This window comes from Heterocephalus glaber, unplaced genomic scaffold, assembly GCF_053883595.1.
Source record: "Heterocephalus glaber isolate CG9 unplaced genomic scaffold, H.glaber_assembly_v1.0 deba00001460, whole genome shotgun sequence".
NCBI lineage: Eukaryota > Metazoa > Chordata > Mammalia > Rodentia > Bathyergidae > Heterocephalus > Heterocephalus glaber.
The window spans coordinates 10157774-10179779 of NW_028258307.1; the positions used below are offsets into that span (position 1 = coordinate 10157774).

At 41.6% G+C, this 22006-nt stretch overlaps 1 long non-coding RNA gene across 2 annotated transcripts in view; it reads right to left on the bottom strand.

Moving 5' to 3' along the window:
* LOC147826899 (uncharacterized) overlaps positions 1-14503 on the bottom strand; it is a 34551-nt gene extending 20048 nt beyond the window's left edge. For both annotated transcript variants that reach the window (XR_015453391.1, XR_015453390.1), the window contains exons 1-2: positions 14319-14503; positions 13953-14020 (exon numbers count right to left, since the gene is read on the bottom strand). This is a non-coding gene — a long non-coding RNA (uncharacterized LOC147826899). The remainder of the gene's footprint in view (positions 1-13952; positions 14021-14318) is intronic.
* Positions 14504-22006: the final 7503 nt, after the last annotated feature.

The following is a 22006-nucleotide window of genomic DNA, read 5'->3' on the forward strand; positions in this document are numbered from 1 at the left end:
TAGACAATATCCTAGGAAAAGACAATGTGGATCACAACCCCAGGAAGTCCAGCAGAATGAATCCATTGGGCATGACCATAAAGTAAATGCAAAGGGGGAGAATCCAACAAAAAGAAAAAGTCATGACAATGGTAAGTCAATATTTATCAGTTATAACCATCAATGTTAATGGTCTCAATTCACCAATCAAAAGAAATAGACTGGAAGAATGGGTCAAGAAGAAAGATCCAACAATATTCTGCATACAAGAAGCACACTTAATTTCAAAAGAAACTCATAGATTGAAAGTTAAAGTGTGGAAAGCAATACTCAATGGGACAGGAACCTGAAAAAAATCAGGAGTAGCTATCCTCTTTGCAGATCAAGTGGATTTCAAACCAACACTGTTTAAGAGAGACAAAGAAGGACACTACATTCTTGTAAAGGGAAGAATCCAAGAGGAAGAGATGACAATCATAAATATATATTCACCAAACACTAGTGCACCCAATTGTATAAAACAAATACTAATAGACATGAAAAATCAAATAAGCACTAACACAATAGTAGTGGGAGACCTCAATACTCCACTGTCACAAATAGATAGATCAACTAGACAAAAAAATAAACAATGAAATACTAGAACTCAATCAAACTCTTGAACAAATGAACTTAACAGATGTCTGCAGAATGTTCCACTCAACAAAATCAGAACGCACAGTCTTTTCAGCTGCACACAGGTCTTTCTCCAACATCGACCACATGCTTGCTCATAGAACATGTTTAAGTAAGTGCAAAGGAATTGAAGTTATCCCCTGAATATTATCAGACCATAGTGAGATGAAATTGGAGATCAATAGCAAAAGAAACTGCAAAAATTTCATAAACACATGGAAATTGAACAATACACTTCTGAATAACAAATGGGTCACAGAGGAAATTAAAGAAGAAATGACAATGACAATACAACATATCAGAATCTATAGGACACAATGAAAGCAGTCCTACAAGGGAAATTCATAGCAGTGAATACTCATACTAGGAAATCAGAGCAAGTACAATTAAACAACCTGGGGCTGAACCTCAAGCTTCTAGAAAAAGAAGAGCAGGACAACCCCAAAGCTCATACAAGGGAGGAAATTATAAAGATCAGAGCAGAAATCAATGCAATGGAGATTAAGAGAATGATACAAAAAATCAATGAAGCCAAGAGTTGGTTCTTCAAAAGAATCAACAAAATTGACAAACCCTTAGCCAACCTTATCAGAAAAAGGAAAGAAAAGGCCCAAATCCATGCAGTTACAAATGAAAAGGATGATATTATAATGGGCTCAGCAGAAATCCAGAGGATCATCAACACCTACTTTGAGAACCTATACGCCAATAAGATGGAAAACACAGAAGGAATGGACATGGACAGCTTCCCAGATACATATGAATTACCAAAGTTGAAAGAAGAAGACCTAAAAACTCTGAACAACCCAATATCAATCAATGAAATTGAAAACATAATTAAAAACTTACCAACTAAGAAAACCCCAGTCCTGGTGGCTTCACTGTTGAATTCTACAAGACACTTAGAGAGGAACTAATGCCACTACTGTTTAAACTCTTCAAAGAAATTGAAAAGGATGCAATACTCCCAAATTCATTGCTGGAAGCTGTAGGGGACAGGGGAAGGGGACATTACCAGAACCTCTGCAGTGAGTCCTGGTCTCCTGCGAGCCACGGCAGCACACAGCGAATTACAGGAAAGGTAGAAAAATGAGACTGAGAAGAAGCTGAGCTTTGGGTTTGATCAGTGTTGCTCTGGGTGGCAAAGACAAAAGCCCCCAGTTTACCGCACCTTTTATTCAGTACATTGGGAGAAACAAACATAACAAATGACTTGCAGAGAGTTCAGTAGTTCACATTGGGATAAACAAAGTGTAACAAAAGGCTTGCAGAGAGTTCAGTACATCTTGGGTAAACAAGATGTTAACAGTCCAAGAACAATGAGGAACTGAGCAGATGTTTGTTCTCCCAGGATGTTTCTTGTCCTGGAGAATCACAGCATCACTGGATCACTAAAGTCTCAGTTGTGACCGGAGGCCAAACTGGAGTTATTCTGTAGCTAGGCTGTAGAACTAGGCTAACCAAATGATTTTTCCCTAGAATTATGTAGCATTGCTCCCAACAGGAAGCAAGCATCACCTTAATCCCTAAAGCAGAGAAAGATCCAACTGAAAAAAAGAACAATAGGCCAATCTCACTAATGAACATAGATGCACAACTTCTTAATAAGATACTGGCAAATAGAGTGCAAAAGATCATCAAGAAGATCATACACCCTGACCAAGTGGGATTCATCCCATGGATGCAGGGATTGTTCAACATACACAAATCAATGAATGCAACACACTATATAAATAGAGCCAAGGACAGAAACCATATGATCATCTCAATAGATGCAGAAAAAGCATTTGACAAAATCCAACACGCATTTATGATAAAACCCTACAAAAGGGGCCGGGCATTTAGCTCAGTGGTTCTGGCACCTGCCTTGTAAGTGCAAGGTCCTGAGTTCGATCCCCGGTACCAAAAAAAAAAAAAAAAACCCCTACAAAAAAGCCATCTATGAAAAACCAGCAGCCAGTATCATACTAAATGGTCAAAAACTGAAATCCTTCACACTAAAATCAGGGACAAGACGAGGATGTCCACTATCACCACTCCTGTTCATTATAGTTTTGGAAACATTAGCCATGGCAATTAGACAAGAGAAAGAAATAAAAGGAATAAAGATAGGAAATGAAGAAGTCAAATTGTCATTATTTGCAGATGACACAATACTCTATATATGGAAGACCCCAAGAACTCCATTAAAAGACCTCTAGGTGTTGTGCCCAGATAGCGAAGTCCCCAAAGACCACCAAGGAGCTGATTCTGATGCAAACGCACGAGGGTCATTTATTCAAGCTCGAGCAGGAACTCTCAATTGTCACCAATGCAGCGGATCAAGATCGAGAGCCCCGAATTTCAAATTAGCGGGGTTTTTATAGAGGTTACAGCAAGGTTTGGAGATTTTCCATTTAGCACTTACATGATTGGTTGACAATTAGCAAGCAGGAAGTGTACATTTTTGATTGGCCAGGTGCATGGGGGGGGTTGAGGGGCGGTTACATGTAGGTTTTACGAGGGAAATGAGGGGCAAAGGTTGGTGGTCGACTGTCACGTACTGATGGTCAGCAGACACACTGACTATTAGTCACGACCATTATGTACTGACAGTCAACACATCTACAGATTGTTCTATGGATAGGGGGCCTGGAATGTTCATTTCCTGGGCAAACAGATGGCTGAGTAATTAACTTAGGAACTTTGGTTTGTTATAGATTGTATCTTCTGTCCCAGAGCAAACACATTTTAACCATTAATTTGAGAGGCTAGGGGAATGGTAGATTTTAGCAAAATGGAGTCGCTTTGGTCTCACATAGGCTTAATAACCAAATTCAGGAAAATAGCTGGATATTAGGTCAACACACAAAAATCAATAGCTTTCCTCTACACAAACTACTGACTCACTGAGAGAGAAATAGGGCAAACAATTCCTTTCACAATAGCATCCAAAAACCTGTAATACCTAGAAATCAACCCAACAAAAGAAATCAAAGACCTCTTCTCTGAAAAGTATAGCACTCTGAAAAGAGAGATTGAAAATGATATCAGAAAATGGAAAGACATCCCCTGTTCCTGGATAGGAAGGATCAACCAAGTAAAAATGGCCATACTTCCAAAACTGCTATACAGATTCAATGCAATTCCAATTGAAATCCCAGCAGCATACTTCACAGATCTTAAGAAAACAATCCAAAAATTCATTTGGAACAAGAAGAGACCCAGAATAGCAAAAGCAATTCTAGGTAACAGGGACATGGCAGGGGGTATCACAACCCCCAACTTGAAACTATACTACTAACCTACTGTGATAAAACCAGCATGACACTGGCAAAGAAACAGACTTGAGGACCAGTGGAACAGATTAGAAGATGCAAAAACAACTTCAGACAAACTTAGCCACCTCATCTTTGACAAAGGAGCCAAACACCATCACTGGAGGAAATATAGCCTCTTTAATAAATGGTGCTGAAAAAATTGGATTTTAACTTGCCAAGGATTAAAACTAGACCTAAATCTTTCGCCATGCACTGAATTTAAATCAAAATGGATTAAAGATCTAAATATTAAAACAGAAATGCTGAACTGGGTGGAACACAAGTTAGGTAGAACTCTTGAAGACATGTATGTAGGAAAAGATTTTATGAAGAAAACCACAGTTGCCCATGAACTAGCACAAACAATCAACAAGTGGGATCTGTTTTTACTAAACAGCTTCTGCATAGCAAAAGAAACCACCAACAGAGTGAAGAGACAATCCACAATGTGGGAAAAAATTTTCACCTGCTGTTCTTCAGACAAAGGTCTACTATCTAGAGTATATAAAGAACTTAAAAAATCAGACCTCCCAAATTTAAAGACCCAATCGAAAAATGGGCATCTGAAATGAACAGACATTTCTCAGACAAAGAAGTAGAAATAGCAAATAAACATATGAAAAAATGTTCAGCATCGCTGGTCATTCAAGAGATGCAAATGAAGACAACACTAAGATTCCACCTCACCCCAGAAAGAATGGCTGCTATCATGAAATCAACCAATAACAAATCCTGGCGGGGCGGTGGGGAAAGAGGAACACTGCTCCACTGCTGGTGGGAGTGTAGACTGGTGCAACCACTGTGGAAATCAGTACGGAGATACCTCAAAGAAGTAGCACCTCTAGTGTGAGAAACCGAAAGTGTAAATAAGGATTAAAATGAATAATTGATAATTTAAAGTAGGGAGAAAAGGTCCAAGTTGTAGTGGAAATGGGAGGGGAAGGGGAAAGGAAAGAAAGGAAAGGAAAAATTATGAGAAAAGAAAAAATGGAAACAAAGTCCATGTAAATAGGGAAGGATGGGGGGGTGAAGGGCATACAGGTAATGGGGAAAAAATAAGAACCAAGACACATCATGTGCAGGTACAAGCACATGATAAATGTACATGATAAATGTAAATGTATTGTGTACCTAAAATGTACCAATAAAAGAATTTTAGCAAAAAAAAAAAAAAAAAAAAAGAAGTAGGACCGGAAGTCCCTACTGGAAGTCGACTCAGCTATTCCTGTGCTGGGTATCTTCCCCAAAGAATTAAAAGAATCATACCACAGTGATATATATGCACCCATGTTCATAGCAGCACTATTTGTAATACCTAAAACTTGAAAACAGCACAATTGCCCATCAATGGAGAATGGATAAAGAAAATGTGGGGTTTAAAAAAATAAAATGGAGTACTACTCAGGCAGAAAAAAGAGAAATTAGAGGTATTTATAGCTAAGTGGATGCAATTTAGGTGATACTCTTAAGTGAAATAAATAGGACACACATGTGTAAATACTGAATAGTTTCTCTAGTGTGAAAACTGAAAGTGTAAATGAAGACTAAAACGTATAATCGATAATGTGAAATAGGAAGAAAAGGGGTAGAGGGGAAGGGGAAGTGAGAGAGGTAGAGGAAAGGAAAGAAGGGAAAGTAATTAATATGAGAAAGTGAAAAAATGGAAACAAAGTCTTTGTAAATAGGGAGGGATGGAGGGGTTGAAGGGAGGGCAGGGGAAGGGAGAAAAATAAGAACCAAGAGAGATTATGTAAAGGTGCAAATTTCCAATGATGAATGTCAGTATATTGTATACCTAGAATGTACCGATAAAATTTTAAAAAACAGAGGAAAGATTTATTAGGTTTCAGAGGTTCCAGTGCACAGTTGAGTGGCTCCAAGGCAGAGCATCATGATGGAAGGATGTGATGGAGGGAAGCTGCTCACCTCATTGCAGCCAAGAAGCAGAGAGAGCAAGGAAGAGAGGAAGGAGCTAGTGATACGATCCCCTTCTTCCAACCAGGTCCCACCTTGAGTTTCCATCACCTGCCAAAAATGCCATTAAATTATGAGTTCATCAATTGATTAATCCAGTAATGAAGTCGGAGCCCTCATGATGCTATACTCTCCGGAAATGCCCACAAACACAGCCAGAAATGCGCTTTACTTATTCACTAGGGCTTTCTCAATCCAATCAAGTTGACAACCAAGATTAACCATCACAGATAGAATGGTATTTGAGCAGAGGCCTTAACGGAGGCTTGGAGGAGCCAAGTAGCTATTCAAGGGAAGAACATCTGAGCAGAGGGCAAAGGCAGAGGCTCCAGAGTGGTGGCTTGCTCGAAGTGGCCAAGAGTCATGCTAACATAACTTCATCCCTGTTCTCTCCAGTCACACTAAGCACAGCTATGACTGTATCTATCATAAGCTGGCAACCGCAGTGACTGCTTCTGTGTGAGCTGAGTGAGTGAGAGAAGGTGGACAGGGGCTAGGGGTGAAGGTAGCAAGGCCGTCAGGATATGAGCATGGACATCTGGAAGGCTGGTGGGATGGGCTTTGAATTTTATTTACAGTGAGATGGGGAGCAATTGGAGAATCTCCAAGGACATCTCACTCATGTTTTAAAAATTGAAATGTTTTGAATGTTTACTCTGGAGCCTTCTGAAGAATAAAACAAAGGAGTCTCCTCTTATTATTTCTTCCCAAAGCAGTTCTGGGATTCAACCTTACACTTTGAACAGGTTGAATGGGTCCTTTCACACTGAAACACGTCCACTGCCCAGGGTACATCAGAAAGAGAAAGCCACTTACTTTAAAGACCCTATGAAGTAGAGGAAGAGACATACATCCCAACTCTCCTGACAGTCAAGACACAAATACATAAAAATCATGAGAAGACAAGGCAACAAGATCCCTTCAAAAGTTCATCACTCTCCCACAGCTGATTGCACAATATTGAAGTGGATGAAATATCAGAAAAGGAACTTGTAAAATTGATAGAATGATCTATAAACTCAGATGAGATGCAAAGAAGCAGCTGAGTAAGTTGAGGAAGACAATGCAGGAGATAAGAGCATTTCAATAAAGAGGGGGAGAAAAAAGAAGGGGGAGAAAAAAGAAGGTCAGAAGCAGGGAGTCCATGTAAAAGGCCATTGGGGTAACTCAGTGGCATCTGATGATAGCTTGCACTAGTACATGGTAGTGGGAATAGGGAGAATCATTTGTCTTAACATATATGAATCCAGGGCCAACAGGATTTGCTGATTGAATGGACGTGAGATATGAGAGAAAGAGAAAAATGTAGCATCATTCCTGGGGACTTTTGTTTTTGCTTTTTAGTTTTAGTAGATGGAAGAATGGAGTTAGGGTTTCTGAATTGGGGAAGACTAGATGGGAAAAGGTGAACTGGGAGATTACTCAAGAATTCAGTCACACACATACTACATGTTAGATGCCTACTTGACATCCAAATGCAGATGCCAAGAGGACAGTTTCTTCTGTGAGTCTAGCATTCAGTGGAGTCATCGAGCCTAGTAAGGCAAAGTTGAAGGCACCAGTCTGAAGGTGGTATCTGAGGTTGTGGAATAGGATAAGATCATGTGGGAAGAGAGTGAAAGAGTAGCTGGCTGAGGAGTGATCTGAGGGCTGGAGGTCAGCAAGAAAAAGGGAAACCAGCAAAGAAGGCCAAGACAGAGCAGCTCCTGAGGAGAGAGGATAGCCCTGATGCCAAGTGAAAGGAAAATTAAGAAAGAGAGGGAGTGATCCATTCTCCTGAGAATTACTGAGGAAGCTGAGAACTGAGAGCCCCTGCACTTTGGATTTGGCACATGAAGGCAGTTGATGCATTTTGCCAGAGCAGTTTTTGTGGACTGGTGGAGCTGAAAGGCTGGTTGGAATAAATTTTTAAAAGAAAAGTTTAGTTGGGGTGGGGTGGCAATAGTGGTTTAAAGATACGGAGACAGCAAATGTAAGTGACTCTTTCACAGACTTTTATTGTAAAGAGGATAGAGAAATGGAGTACTGGTTATGGAGGGATGTCAAAAAAGGATTTCCTAAGTAACAGAACATTTGTGTGTGTTGATAATAATGATGTAGTAGTAGGAAAAAATAATGATGGCAAGAGAGAGGGAATAGCTACATGAATAACGCCCTTAAACAGAAGACAGGGGGGCAAAATCCAGGGTGCAGTGCAGAGCAAGCGTTGGAGGGAACATGGACAGTTCACCCGCTGCCACGGGCAGAGGAGGGTATATGTGCACCTACCTTGTAGATTTGGTGGTGGCAGCCAAGTTCTGTTTTTTGCAGTGGTTTTTGCAATTCTAGCTACACAACAAAGTCACATGGAGATATTAAAAGTACTAATGATAAATGTGAATTAAAGCCACCATAAGACACTACTATGGGGGCTGGGGATTTAGCTCAGTGGTTTTGCCACCTGCTCGGCAAGCGCAAGGACCTGAGTTTGATTCCCGGTACCAAAAAAAAAAGACACTACTATGAGTCTGCGCGTGGCCAAATGCGTGGCCAAATGGAAAAAGATGAACAGTACCAAGTTCTGGCAAAGAAGTGGAACAACTGAGTCTGCCTTCCACGGCTGATGGGGCTGTGAAATGATGCAGGCACTCTGGCTGACAGCTTGGCAGTTGCTCACCACACGACCCAACAATCCCACTCCAAAATATTGAGCCACCAGAAATGAAAACCTATATCTACACTGAAACCTAGAAGGAATGCCTGTAGCAGTCCTGTTACTACTAACCAAAGACCAGAAGCCCCCTAAACACTCTCCAGCAGATGAATGGACAAGTCAACCGGTACCTCCATGTAAGGAAACACTACTCCCTTTTAGTAAAAAGGAACAAAATGTTGATACATGTCACAGCATGGATTGGTCTCAAGGGCATTACACCCAGGGAAAGAATGCAGTCTCAGATGTTACACACTGTACAATTCCATTTATATCACATTGCTGAGAGGACAAACTCACAGTGATGGAGAGGAAATCAGTGGTTGCTGGGGAAACAGTGAGGAAGTGAGGGACAATGCAGGGGAGCTTGAAGGAGTTATTTGGGGACATGGAACTGTTCCGTGTTCATGTGTAAAAACTCATACAATTGTATAGCAGTAAAAAAAAAGTTGGTTGTATTATATGCTAATTTTTAAAAAAGCTTTCACTGGCAACAAAGGCCATGGAGGAGCTGCAGTGGGTACCCTAGGTTCTCAGTAGAGACACCCCCTTTGCAGAGCACCCTCGTGGAGTAAGGGATGAATATTGCTACTAACGGCCCTGCTGGCCCAGCCTGTCCCCTGACTCGTGGGGATGTTATACACAACCTAATGACCTTCAATAAACTCTTCTCTTGTTTGAAATTCTTAAAAACCTTAATGCCTAAGCTCCACCTCACCCCAATGTCTCTCCCTCCTCCTCCTCCTCCTCCTCCTCTTCCTCCTCCTGCTCCTGTTCCATAACTCATTTCATAGAATTCTGTAAGAGGATCACTGAATGGGCATGAGAGCAGGAAGCAGATGTATTCACCATTCACTCAGATGGGCATCTTGTTCAAGCTTCTTTTCAGGACTATGAGGCAAGATAAAGTTTATTTCTGCTTAAGAAATAATCCCAGGCATTTGCAGGTCCTTGCTCTGGGCTGGGCACCTTGGTACCTTGTTTTGCTTTCCTACCCTGTAATCTCATGCCTTTTGTGATAATCCTGGGAGGCAGGCTAGGTAGCAATGATTCTCTAAATGAAGAAGCTAAGGCTCAGAAAGAGACTGTCTGAGGCCACACAGCTAGTTAGTAGCCGAGCTGGGACTTGACATCCCCACCACCTCAACAGACTTCTCCTCTCCTGAGTTCTGTGACCCCCAGCCCTGCTCTGGAGCACAATGAGTCTCAGTGCAGTCAATGTCCTCACATCTCCTCCCAAGTGCTCGCTTCCTCTTGGAGCAGGTCATTTATGGGAGATGAACTGAAGTTCAATCTGCTCGAACTTCAGTTTGAATCTGCTGCCTCATTTATTTCCCAAGGCTACAGGGTCCCCAGGGTTTGGAAACACAATGTGGTGCCTCAGTTCACCCATATCCTTGCTCTTGGACTGTTCTGTCTCCGGGCTCCAGGGTCCCGAAGCAGCTGTTCTCTGATCCACATCTTCCTCTCTCCATCGCCAGGGCAGGAAGTGGGGACCTTTGACTTTAAAGGAATTATTGAGAAAAATAACAACAAGCAGAGGCAGGACGACTGCTCAGGAGATGATCATGCTACCTATGATGGGCTGCTTACTCTGGGAATGCAGTAATGGAGCTTTTGCCAGTGCATCTCTTGGGTAGGGTGCAGCTTCTCAATGGCTTATCTGTAGGCTCCTCAGGTGAATGACAAGAGGATTGCTTTGGAGGAGATGTTTAGGAATCAGATATGGAAGTGTGATACTCAAGGAGCCATCTTACACCATTCATCCAGGAAGACTAAGGGCGGGGGCTCGTGCAAGTGGGAAAGATCAGGCTAACAATTAAAGCCAGGTCTCTCCTTCCTTCCTTTGGTTCTCTTCCTGATAACAATGTAAGGGGCCATTTCTAGAAACGTTAAATTTCCATCTGGAAAGCAAAGTAAGGTTTTCTAATTAACAAGTAGAGACATTCATCCTTGTGCTATGAAGTTTCTGAAGCTGGGGTGAATTTTGAAGACTTAGGTATTTCCAGAGATATGATCCCTTTTATTTTCTCTAACCTTCTTGAGTCTTTTATTTTAAAGTACTTTAGTACTTCAAAATGTGTTAAGGGATTCAATTGTGTAAAGTTAATCATAATCACATTAAAGACATTGTTGGAAAACAATAACATTGGCTTGTAGCAGATGCTGACCCAAGGCTTTCTGTGGTTATCAGAATGCAAACTTCTCTTGGCTCTGAACCAAATTGCTAGCTGCCACTCCCATATTTCCTCCTGAGCATCTCAGTAGTCCGTGAAGTTCAACATGTCCCAAGGCCCCCCTCCTAGTGAGCCCCATCTCACAGAACAGCATCTCTCATGCACTCCCTAGACCTAGGAGCTAACCCTCGCCCCGACCCTGCACATGTGCCTGATTCCACATTAAATTCTGTAGATTTTTGTTTCCCAAAGTTTCTCTCAACTCTATCCCTATTTCTCCATCTCTACCAAACTACCCTGTTTCAAAATACCATCATTTCTCACTTAGATTCTGATAGTGGCCTCCTAACTGAACTGTGCATATCTATCCTTGTACCCCTTAAATTGTTTTCCAAATTGCATCCAGGGTAATGTCCTTAATAAGGCAAACATGAACACGTTTGCTTCCTAAACATACCCAAACAACTTCTTTTTGCTCTGAGGGTAAAGACAAGCAGGATGGTTGGCAAGGTTGTGCATGACCTGACTGTAGCCTCTCTCCTCAGACTCTAGAGAGTCACTCTCTCTCCTCAGTCTCTAGAGCATAGCCTGTCCACTCCAGAGATGATGTTCCTATTTTACATATCATGATCCTGGCAGCCACAGGACTTGCATGTGCCGCTTCTCCAGTTAAATCTCTCATCTTTCATTTATTTCTCAACCTTCCCAAAATATAAGGTTGGCTAAAATCTTTCCTGTTCTTTCTTTTCATAACACCCTGGGCCTCTCATTTGTAAGACTTATCATAATTACCATTTTAAAGTTCGTGTGATTGTTCCTCAGTAGACAGTAAAGTCCTTATGAACAAATACATCTATAGTTGCTAAAAAATGAACTGAATAAGTGGATTTTACCCAAAGAGGTAGAAATTTTACTGTGAAGTCACTACTATTTCAGTAAATTTTACACTGCTTGTAGAACAGCTACATGTAACAGGGTTACAAATTCAAGTACAGTAAAAAACCAGATAATCATCACCCAAAGGGACAGCCACTGGGGGCGAAAGCTCAGCAGCTTTCAATAGAAGTGGAACATGAGAATTTTAAAATATGCTTTTTTCAGGCAGAGAAAATAATTGTATGGCCAGAAAGATAAGGGAAAGAAATGAAGAGGTTTTATTAAATGTTGCTTATAAGGTGTGGTGGTTGGATAGTGTATCTCCAAAATTCATGTCCACCCGGAGCCTCAGACTATAACTTTATTTGGAAATAGGGTCTTTGCAGGTATAAGTAAAGAAGCATTGAGATGAGATCCTGTTGGATTCGCAGGGGCCCTAAATCCAATGGCTGGCCTTCCTGTAAGGAAATGGTAGCCCCAGAGAGAAGAAGAGAGATACAGAGAGGAGAGGAGAGGACACAGAAAGGAGAAGAAGGGAGAGGAGGGTAAACAAGAAAGTGCAGACAGGCAGGGGTTGCAGGGATGGATCCACAAGCCAAGCAATGCCAGGAATTTAGGTGGCGGCCAGAAGCTGGGAAAGAAGCCTGGGACAAATTATCCCGTGCAGCCCTTGGAAGGAATCCATGCTACAGACACTTCACTCCAGACCTCTGGCCCCATGCAGTGTGAAAGAATATATTTCTATTGTTTTCGGTTACCTACTTTGTTTTGGTAGCTACCAAACCCTAATACAGCAGATTAAAAAAGATCAGGACTGACAATCAGTTGGGTAAGACTTGGGCATGAGGTGGCCTTAGAGGCCTTAGCTGGGGGTATTCCAGAGGAGACACTTGAGAATGAAAAGGAAGTAGGAAAGTAGAAATCATTGATGTATTGCCGCCCTCACCCAACTGTCCCTGACGTCCATGTTGTGCAAGAAGGTTCCAGGGAAGACGGGTGCCCCGGGGCACCTGCCGGCTGCAGGTCTGTCTGGAGTACATGGAGGGGAGGGGCTCCCAGTCCTTGGCCATCTCCCCAGGAACACGTGAGCCTGGCTGGGCACAGGGCCAAGGAGGACTTTGGGTCTGCTCAGGCCAATAATGTGACACAGGTGAGGGAAGTGGGAGAACAAGTGGAGGCAGAGGCCCTCCACGGGAAGGAATTGGGGACAGCAAGCAGCCAGGGAAATGAAGGTGACTACAGAGGTCAGGACCAGCGCAGTCCAGAGAGCACCAGCTATTCTGATAGACGTCAAGGTCAGCCACAGCTCACAGAGGCACATCGGGAGCCCAGTCCAGCCAGCAGGGAAGTCGGCAAGAGGTCCAAGCAGTGAGTGATAAGGGCGTCATGTGGAAGTACCTTGTTGTTCTAAGAATTGCACCTATTCTTGGCAGGAACCTGGTTGCTGAAACAATGTGCACCCGGGTGGCTGGGCGTGTAGTGACCTGAGAGAGCGGAAGGGTGAGGTGAGCCTGGATCTAAGAGGGGCCATCGAGTGCCTCACTCTACAACACTTTTAATCAGATTCTGAACAGCTCATCTCCTGCTGCTTCCATCAGTTTTATTTGCTCCATCATCTACTCTCCTGCATTTTCATTTTAAAAATTTACTTCTATGCATTGCTTATAAAGGTGTTCAGATGTTATCACTTTATATGTTACTTCAGGATAACGGACTTTTTTTTCTCAGCCTACTACCTACAAACTCACTCAGTGTTTAGTAGGTTTTAAATTTCAACCAATTAACAGGATTAGTCATTATAGAAGAGTCAATTTGTTAGAAATAGCCATTTTTCACATCTTTGGATGGGAGGAAGTTAACAGAATTATCCTCAAGATGGTTTCGTTCTTGTCTTCATGGGAACAATGACAGTATTATGCCTTTCTAAGCAATGAACTGTTTGATTCTCACATCACAGCTCCTTCAACATAAGCCCAATTCTACACTTAAAAAGCAAATAAAGGCCGGGGATTCAGCTCTGTGATTCCACCACTGTCTCGAAAAGCACAAGGTCCTGAGTTTGATCCCTAGTACCAAAAAACAAAAAAAGCAAATAAAATCATAACATTATATTTCAATAAAATTAACTTTAAAAATGTGCACAATTATCCCTAAGATATAGATATTATTTTCATGTAGGCTTTTGTACAGATGTGGGGGAGCTACTAAGAACAATTTAGCAAATGCTAAGGTGACCCTGATTAGTGAAGACCTTACCAGAAAAATTAATAAATTACTTACTGAATTCATCTCTCTGTTTTTCCCAGCAGAAGTACTCTTTAAGTGTCAAATAGGTGCCAGGCATCCTTCTAGGCACAATATGGAGCAGAGAACAAAACAAATGCAGTCGAAGTAAGGCTCTGTCCTCAGGGAACAGATAACGAACAGATCTCCTCACACCATCGGAGTTACAAATAAGAGTTACAGGGTAGAGAACTGGGTTGGGTGTTACTTTAGAGAAGGTGTTTGGAGAAGGCTCCAGGAGGAAATAAAAACTGAGGGAGAAAAGTTCTGGATGAAGTGAAGGGAATGAACCAGGGAGGGGAGATCCAGGCTAGACAGGGGCCTTGCAACAGCTAATACTGCACACCATTAAGAGCTACTTACCAGGTCCTCCTGGAAATAACAGCTCTCAAAGTCCCTGAGCCTGGCACCCTTCACACCCATGAGCCCATTAAGCTTGGAGTGTGGAAACAACACCCAACAGCTCTGCATGGCTTCTAAGGCTGCTTTAATATATAATGAAACCAAACCTGCCCTCTGACATATTCCACCTGTGGGAAGGAACAGCCTCCTCTTTCCTCAGTCCCTTGCCAGATGCCCTGGTGCTGGAGGAGGTCACCCCTGCCCCAGACCTCTTGGCTACCAGGGGAGCCCCTTGGGGTTAAGTGGGTGAACAGCAATGGGAGTTTATACACTGTACAAATGGTACTGCCAACCATCAGAAATGTCAGAGCTTAGTGGAATATTGCTGTTTTCTGTCCTTTAGCCAAGATGTTGCCTATAAAGGAAAGGATCCAAGGAATAACATAAGCAGCCAAACCTCGGGCAGTCATCTTGGCACGGGAGCCCTTGAAACTCTTTATCTTGCCCCAGGCCTCAGTTTCTCTCAATCTAAGGCCCATTGGCTGACTGACATTGCATTCCAATTTAAAAACTTTCTCAGAACCTTTTCCTATATTTAAAGGGAGGTGTGTCTTGCCTCCACATATACAAAGACTCATTATATAAGAAACCCTTTAATAAAGTCACTCTTGCTTTATAATTTTTTAAAAAATATTGTCTTCATCTCATAAAGACTGGAGATAAAAGACACATAGCCTCCTGGGACCTATTATCTACAGATAGCCCATGGGCCAAGCAGCTACACATTTCATATGAGACTTTTTTGAGCATAAACTTGCCCTATACAAAAACAAAACAAAACAAAACTGTCAAGTGCAGCTGATCTCTATTCTACTGAATGTTGGCATTTTGACTGGATATTTTCATTGATTTATGATCAAGAGGCTCAAACTTTCCAAGTAAGACATTGTTTTCATCAAAGACTGCAAATGTGGAGGCCCACAAGCTATTGAGTTAGGTTAATACAAGCTCTACAATCCAGAGATCATCACTAACTGGCTGTGGTTTGAATAGGTTTCCAAAATTCAGGTACTAAAATGTAATGACCGAAGTGATGGTATAGAGAGAAGAAGCCTTTAAGAGGTGGTGAGGAGCCCTCCACTTGTCAGTGGGATTAAAGCCTTCTACTTTCTGCCATGGGACACAGCCATATGAGAACACAGCATTTCTCCCTGTGGGAGAACACAACCGCTAAGTACTATTTTGGAAGCAGAGAGAAAGCTTCACTAGAAAACTGAGCATGCCATCACCTTGAACTTGAACTTTCCCACGTGCAAAACTGAGAAAATACACTTCTATGCTTCATAAATTACTCAATCTGTGGTATTTTTTTGCAGCATAGATAGACTAAGACCCCAACCAAACCAAATGAGACAAAGGGCCCATGGTAATAGACCAGATTAGAGGGCCTGGCTTCAGGCTAATTCTGGAACTCCAATATCAGCCACACCTTTTCATTGGCCAACAACCTGACACCTTATTAACAATACACTGCTCCTCCCAGTACTAGCCAGTTCCTGGAGATGGTAAACAACTGGCCCTCAGCACATCTTTTAAAGGCAAAGTTATGCAAAACCCACATCCCAACCACCTACTCTACCACTGTCAGGGCTAGAAATCCCAGTCCTAGTCAACCGTGGCCAAGAGCCAGGCCGTACTGGCTTCCTACTACATTGGTGGTGCCTACTACATTGCCCAGATCAGCCCATCTAACTAAGCCTATTTACTCTGGTGAACCTGATCCTTCCAGTGGAAACCTTAACAATGGCTCTTGCCCACATTTCCCCTGCTCTTGACTGATCGTGGTGCCCCTGCCCCAGTGGTGGTGTGACATGGCCGCCTCCTCTTGGGATCTGTGTGTATGAGAAACTTTTCCATGGTAGTTTTCTCCATGTTGGTCTCACAGACGTAAATAATAATAAAGCTGCATTTAAAGTACCTGGCCTGTACATGCCCAGCCACTGTATATGGGAGCCACAACAACCCCTCCAGACTCATGGGAGGGACAGCCCCATGGCCATCTTTCCCAGGTGATAACGAGATGAGCTCTCTGATCTTCCTCCTGGTGGGGACCATTGTTGGCTCTGCTGCCTCTTCCCTGAGCCCATGGTGGCTTCCTGTCCATGTCAGCACTGTCCCAGCCCACCTGGAGTACTTACTGGGTCTGAAGATGGTGGTGGGGGCAGGGGAGAGGGGTGCACTCAACTGAGTGCTGCTTACTCGAAGCCCATGTTTCTTGCTCCCAGTAAACTGGGGGAAAAGGACCCTCAGAATCAGGATTTAATCTTTAATCAGAGGAAGACACCTGTACCATGTGCCATCTGTTCACCAATTTAGGAACTGGTGATCTAGCCATCTAAAGGGTTACCCAGCCATTCTTTGTATGTTAAAAGGTAGAGGTTGACTTTTTTTCTGCCATGAATGTCTGTCTCCTCCTGAATTCTCTTGAGATATTTGACTGCAGAATGAAGACTCACCACTAACATGAAGAAATCATCCTTATACAGGGCAGTCAAGGCATTACTCAGAGCCATGAAGTTATTTCCTTCCACTGTTAAGAGGTGAAAATTATATATGTGCCAGCTGCTTTATTCACTCACTGTTTCCTACAGGCTAATGGGATGAGGCAGTCAGTTTTTACTGAAAATAATTAAGTGTGTATTGGAAAAGAGATGACCACTCCACCAAGTGCCAACGACAGGCCATTTACACCACGAAGGGTATGGATTTCCCACTTCATGGTGCTGATTAGACTCCCTGAGGATGAGCTAACTTTGAAAACAATTCACAGATTATCTTTTTTATCTCATTATCTTATCATAACACTTAAAAACTCACAAAACTTAATTAGCTTTACACCATAGAAATTTTCAGTGTACTACATGGTTCAGCACTAAATTAAATCTATCTTATTACTGGTCACCATGGCTTCTACTGTACAAATTTTTATTTTTCTTTGAAAGTATGAATAAGCACTAGATGCTTTATATATTTTTAGGCATAAATTTTTAGACACGTGTGTAGTTTATCTCTTATCTACGCACAAGTAGAATTGGTTTCAATATCTGAGGTATCTGCAGGTTAAAATCATACAACATAATGTCAGTGGTAAAGGGTTTCTCAGTTCAGGTGGGAAGTTGGACTTAGTTGACAAAAACATGGGTTTTAGCACAGGATATTGATTGGAAGAAACAACACACAGGGTTGGCCAACGATTGTTCATTCTCTTTCCCTATGTGCAGCTTTGTGAAAATGTTGGATGTTAGAGCTGATCTCTCAAGGCCTCTGCTCAGAATGGCCTATGGGGAAAATGGCAACCGAGCCAGGCTCTCCCATTTCTCAACCTGTAACTGATGCAAACTCTCTGTTAGGCAATCAGATGAGAAAACTAGTCACAGACAACCCCAAAGCAAACCCATTAACCCCAAGGTAAATATGTCACAAGTTATCTGATACTTTCTGCTCAGGAGTCTTATTAACACCTTTGCCACTTGGTATCTAGGTTCATGCTACACCAAGTATGATCTATGGACGAGCAGCCTTGAGCTTCTCCAACAAGTGGTCACAAATGAAGAGTATCAACTCTCCCAATCTCAGACTCACTAAGTCAGAATCTGGATATTATTTTTCTTTCTCTCTCTCTCTCTTTCTTCTTTCTTTTCTTTCTTTCTCTTTCTTTTTGAGACAGGGTCTTACTATGTAGTTCAGGCTGGCCTTAAACTTACTATGTAGCACAGGCTAGCCTCAAACTCACAGAAATCCTCCTGCCTTAACTTCCTGAGTGCTGGGATTACAGGCCTACACCACCATGCCCAGCTCAATTTGCATTTTAAGAAGATCCCAAGGTGACATGAATACCTTTAGCTTGAGAACTACTAATCTAGGGGACATAAAATGAAGATCCCCATTCTCAATCTGTGCTGTTTTTGTTGTTTGGTGATTTTTTTTCCTTCCACTGAATAGAAAATGTAGAAAATATCAGGTATAACCTTAGAAAAAGCAATAGAACTTTTTTAGCCACTTGAATTGTCTATCTATCTATCTATCATCTATCTAGTTTTTGAGACATGGTCTTGCTATGTAGTTCAGGCTGGCCTTGAACTCACTATGTAGCCCAGGCTGGCCTCAGATTCACAGTGCTCTTCCTGCTTCCGCTTCCTGAGTGCTAGGATTACAGGCACACGTGACCACACCTGGCTAAATATAGCAAAATCAATAATAGCTTTCTTGTGTTTCCTAACTAAAAGAGAAATAAAAAGGATTCATTCTGTGCTCCAACCAATAACAGTGATACAACAAGCAAATGTTCAGTAAAGATGTCCAAGGATCCTAAGAGACAAGTGATGAGGAAGTCCTTTGCCACAATAAATCATGTACATGGTATTATCTCTTTCCATGTGAGTCAGCGAGCACTTAGTGAGAATCTGCTAAATTCTGCATGCCTAAGATTGTTAAATGCCTCCCAGTCTTGAGAGCCTCAGAATCTAGTTGAAATTCAAATAAATAGCTATGACACCTGTGCTGCCTCAAGAATACATGTGTCCACTCAGCTGTTGCAGAATCAAGGGAGGTCTTCCACAAACTGGGAGCTGTGGGACTGGCTTCTGGCTGAGTAGACTGCATCTCCCAGTCGGAGAGCTGATGGCAGCAGCAGGACCCTCTAAGGGGTTCAGTAGTGAAACCAGAGCTGATGCCCCATTGTGGCCACATTCTTCCTGCCGGCCAAATGAAGGAGCAAAAGGATAGGAGCACTTGAGAATGATGAATGCCTTTCCTCACTATATGTGGAAGGAGCATAATTCTATATGCGCCATTTGATTACAGCCTGATGTATCTGTTTCACATTCTGTCTGATGTGATAGTGATCAGTGGTTTATAGAACATGTCATCACTGGGAGAAGTTGGGAAAATGGCACATGGGAGCTCTTGGCATCATTTTGGATATTTGTACAAATCTTAAACTATGCCAAAAGGAAAAATATTCATTAAAGAATCCCATCTGATATTGATTTAGAATCCAAGACAACCCACTTTACTTTCTGATCCTTAATTTCCTACTCTGTAAAGTGGTTCTTGAGTTTGGATATGTCTCTCAAAGCTCCTGTGTTAGAAACTTATTTCTCCATGCAGTGCTGTTGAGAGGTGAAATCTTTAAGAGGTGATGAGTTTGTGGAGATTCTGCCTCATGAATAGATTGCTGCTGTTATTGAAGAAATAGATCAATTTTAAGGGAAGGGGGTTTCTGATGAAAGAATAAGTTCTCTCTCATCTGGATGTTTTTTCCTCATGCTATGCCTTCTGCTATATTATGACACAGCAAGAATATGTTCACTATATTCAACTCCTCAACACTGGACTTGCAAGCTCAGAACTGAGTGCCAAATAAACTTCTGTTCTTTATAAATTATCCATTGGAAGTATTCTGTTATAGTAGCACAAAACAGACTAAGATGAATGGTTACAGTATTAGATATCATACTGACTATAATAGTTATAGTGTAATTATATATACTAAAATTATTAAATACAATGTATACTAGGTCTAGTATGTAGTTGCTACTTTTTGGTCAGTGAGTATGTATTCTCCTTTCTTCAGGGAACTACAAATTCGTATTTCATCTTGATTGAATGATGAATCACTATTCACTGCTATTTCCTAGACAAGGACATGGGGTTGGCAGAAGATCTGACTCAAATTAGGCTAATCTAGCTGTATCAGTTATCCATTAGCAAAGAGCAGACCATACCTGAAGATGGTGGTTTTAACGACAGTTGTGTCTTTTCACCATTCTGTGCTGGATGTGTAGATCTGTTGGTCTCACTCAAGTTCCCTCATGAGGTTAGCTGTGGATTAGTTAGGTGGATTAGGCTAGGGTGATGGTTAATGTTGGACAACAGCAGTTGAGTGTCTGGGCTTCAGCTGAGCTGTGTGGGCTTCTCTCCCCTCTCATGGGATTTCTGCACTCAAGGGAGTCTGCTGGGTCTCTTCACAGCACGGTGGTCCCAGGTTGCAAGACCACAAGCAGCCTCACCCTGGAATTTGCACAGTGTCACCTTTACCATATTCATTTGTTGGAAACAAGTCCCAGCCCACTTTCAAAGGGTATATATGTAGTTTGACTTTTGAAAAGAGAATAAAGAAGGTGGCCGTTGTAATCTACCATATCAAGGTACTCTCTCCCGTGATTTGGAATCAGGGGCTGAGTAATGTAGAAAACAGTGGAAACATGCTGAGGTTGACTCACCTCATAGGGAAATACCACCAAGACAGAGTATTAAGTAGTTCCTGCTACCCAGACCCTAGACGCTCTTTTCCATCCATTTCAATCCTGTTTCTTCAGCTATTGCTTGGATTCTGGGAACTCCACTACATCTTTCTAATAAACTCCCATGGCGCTTGACTTGGGTAGATTGGTTTTTCTTGCTTATATTTAAAGAGCCCTGATATGAATAGCTCCTTCATGGCAGTGTTATGAGGATCAAACGAAATTAGCTAAATAAAGCACTCAGCTGGGTCTAGGCTACAGAAAGCAGTAAGTACATTTAGTTGTTATGATTAAAGTGATTGGAACTTTGAAGAGCTGACTAGAAGAGAAGGCGTGAGTAAAGAATGACATCAAAAAGATTCTTGCTCTCTCTTTTAGGGACATTTAGGAGCACTGGACTCAGAAGTCAGGCTGGCTCCATATATCAGGCTCTTTACAACTTCTATAAACAGGCACAAAGAGTTTCCATCCAGTCATTGGTAGACCTGAAAGTTATTTTTATGTGATTCCATGATAAATTTGCTCTAAAAAAAGGAGTAAGAACAAGTGCCTCCCCAGAGACACTGCTTCCTGTATCACAATTCCTCTGAAATGCTAAAGAAGATATTAAAGTAAACATCAGGCACACACTGGGGATAATGATCTGAATGGGTACCATGCTATTCTTGTTCCCCTGCCAATGACAGACACTCTCAGATGGAGTACTTGCTTGAAATTCTGGTCTTCAAAGACTTGAAATAGAATCATGGGAAAGTAGAATATGACAAAGAAGGTGCCTCAAAATTTGTGGGGAAAAATACTCCTCAATAAGTGACAATTGTGTGGTCATTGGAGAACAAATTCCTCAGCCACGCACTAGTATATATTCTATATAAATTCAATATCAAAATGATTTTTAAAAGATTAATCAAAGGACTAGAGCAAAACATGGAAGAATTATTTTTATGTCTCAGGAATAGAAAAGTGAGGAGAATAAATTAGTAAAACCCTTATAGAGGTCAGCTTATCAATAATATTAAAATTATAAATGCATAATCATTGCCAGGAAATTATATTTTTATGAATTTATACTAAAAATATATTCACATACATATGGAGTCATTGACAATTGCCAATTGTAAGTTAAATTTACATCAAAAGGAGACAGTTCATGATATATCATACAATAGAGCTCATTCAATGCTTAAAAAAAAGAAAAGGAAATGAGAAAGCTTTTTATATACTAATATGGGAATGTCTCTAAGTTAATTAAGGAAAAACACAAAATACAAACAACGGGCACAATGTGCTACCACTTGAGGTTAAAGAGGGGGGAGACAGGGAGAATGCGTTTTGAAGTGTGTGAATGTCTTCACCTACATATATTTTCAAATTATCTGCCAGCTCAGGGGAAACTACTAAGAG